The sequence below is a fragment of the Pinus tabuliformis genome, chromosome J (assembly GCF_031772625.1).
Source record: "Pinus tabuliformis cultivar Carrire ecotype Pingquan chromosome J, CPIR1, whole genome shotgun sequence".
Classification (NCBI taxonomy): Eukaryota; Viridiplantae; Streptophyta; class Pinopsida; order Pinales; family Pinaceae; genus Pinus; species Pinus tabuliformis.
The window spans coordinates 461,667,849-461,670,614 of record NC_142295.1 but is presented as its reverse complement, the minus strand read 5'-3'; the positions used below and the strand labels follow the sequence as shown (position 1 = coordinate 461,670,614).

General features: G+C 40.1%; 1 pseudogene; it reads right to left on the bottom strand.

Annotated features, from left to right (window-relative positions):
* Positions 1 to 1,206: 1,206 nt before the first annotated feature.
* Positions 1,207 to 2,375, bottom strand: LOC149227837 (calcium-dependent protein kinase 29 pseudogene; annotated as a pseudogene).
* Positions 2,376 to 2,766: the final 391 nt, after the last annotated feature.

Below are 2,766 nucleotides of genomic sequence, written 5' to 3'. Positions count from 1 at the left end.
CAATTGTGGGATTATTTGTAAATCCATTCCAAACATTAAAATTCTAGAGATTGGAGTTGGTGATGGGACTTGCTTTCGTATTGCTTATATCCTCTTACGCTAGGGGTGTATGGGTGACACCTCCAAAAATTTGAACACAAGTGGAACTACCTGCAAATCTATTCCAAACACCAAAACTCCAGAGAACAAAACTATTAACATAATTCCTCAATAAAACAATTACCTAATTACAAAATTTAACATTCACATAAATTGCATTGTGACTATCATTGCGATGCATCAATCATATTTTTTTTCAAAAAAAACCTATATATTCATTCATAAGTTATATTTACATTTTTTCATCCGAATATCCAAGATAACAGCAGTATAGTTATCAGTGCATGTAGTATATCCTTCGTACAGTAATGTCCCAATCCAGTCCGGTGTGCATACCTGTCTAAATATAGTAATATCATATTTGACAATATGTGGTTCTATATTGGGCCTATTCATTGTTCTCAGTCATATTATATTAGAGAAATGTAAAGGCATCGTTTAGCTCTACAACTAATGATCAAGGTATATATTTGAACATTGGTGACAAATATCCAGCAAGATGTTGTGTTCAAGAGTCTCTTAGTATTAATTTTATGTAGACACTATTTAATTTAGGTCTCATCTTTCGGTTTTGTGTCATTTTCAAATTTTTTTAAGGGCTAAAAATTTTGCTTTTTTGGGATGAACAAAAAATTTCTGACTCATAAAATTGGAAATTTAACCACGAGTTCAAAGGAAAAAAAAACACAAATTTTCTTTCTATTGTCGTTGACATATTTGCAATCTTAGTATATCAAGCACTATGCACCCGTGATTTCACCGATTATCCAGGGACCCGCTCCAACGGTACCCCATTTCCTCACCGCACATGCAACAATTCCCATTTTTCAATCTCAACGGAACTCCACTTTCAATTGCACCAAGGGTTTCTATATCAGACGTTGCGTTCTACATACAAAAAACCCTTACAGATGATTTGGATCATTAACCCAATCCAAAAGACCAAATGGGTTCTTCAGCATCGTACTAATTTTAACAGCAACGTGACCATGCCCGTTGTAAGGACAGGTTGAAAACACACCCGTAGTCTCAAACCTCAGTCTCTCCAACAGGCTTTACAATGCGACATCTCATCGTTTGCTGGAAGCCATTCAGTATTTCAGACTTCTACAGTCCGGTACTGCGCAGGGCATGAGTGGTGACCCATGGATGATCTGCAGCAAAACAAATATCTATCATCAATATTCCATGGATCTTATAGAACCCAACGGGCCCAAGCTACAATATTCACTACCAATGGTAGAAAAGAGGGAATACCTAGCACTTGGTCTGCGCTGAGTCTCTTGGTGACGTCTCTGGATAGCATCCGGCGTATCAAGTCCTTGGCAGACTGAGATATTGACAGCCACCGATCAGTTGGGAAACGAAGGCGCCCATACAGGACTGCCTCAAATATATCCTGTGGTGTTTCTCCCGGAAAAGGGGCAACTCCACTCAGCATTATGTACAGGATCACCCCTGCGCTCCACACATCAACTTTCTCACCGTAATCCTTCCTTCCCAACACCTCCGGTGCTACGTAATACGGAGTACCCACAATTCCTTGCATTGATCCTTGCCCTGCATTCATTAATGTGAGAATTTCAACCGTGGGGTTCATCGATCCATACCCAACAATTTCATGGACTTGTATGACAAGGAAAGGGGCAAAAACATAATAAACATACCTGGAGAGAAAAAGGAGGCCTGTTCAAAGTCTGCGAGCTTGATTTGATCGAGGAAATTTGAATTATCAACCAAGAGAATGTTGTCAGGCTTTATATCTCTGTGGGCGATTCCGATGGAGTGGCAGTAACTGATGGCCTCCATGAGCTTTTGCAGGATGGTGGCGGCCTCCTCTTCGGAAAATGGTACTGTATTATTCCTGCTAACGATTCGGTCGAATAGATCTCCCCCTGAGCACATCTCCATTACCAGATGCAGATGCTCATCATCCTCATAAACGTCATGAAGTGAAACCACAGTGGGGTGCCCTGAGAGATACTGCATGATCTTGATTTCGTTGTTGAGGCATTCTCTGTCCATGGAATCCTGCAGATCTGCTTTTGTTATGGTCTTGCAGGCGACCTGTTGACCACTTCGCTTGTTGAGGCATTTCCTGATCACCCCGAACCTGCCTCTGCCTATCATCTTCTCATGCATTTGCAATCGGTAGTTTTGAAGGAAAGCTTCCGTCATGTTGACTGGCGTTGTTTGTGTGTTCCTGGTTTGCTTGTCTACCAATACAACAAGATGGATGGATAGCTAGAGAGAGGCGGCTAAATCTGTCCGGGTTATTAAAAAAGCAACACGATGGGGAAGCGAGTTATGCGTTACAGGGTTTCAGGATTGTTTGCAAGAATATTCGTCTCATACCAGGCTGCAGGGCAGAGCAAATTGATGTAAGGCGGTAGATTCCAAATTTATTGGCGGAAGAGTTGGGATTTTGGGACGTGGTACTTCCTCGTGGGAGGAAAGAGGGCAGTACATCGTGTATATATAGTATGTATATTATTATAAAATGTTTGGAAACGAAGGATGGAATATATTTTAATGCTAACAAACATATAGAGGGAGAGAACGCATGAATGTATATATATGATTAAATTATTATAGAATGTTTAGTATTTATATTTGGAAATAAAACTAGTAGTTAGGAAAAAACTTAGAAAATATATTTGTAGGATA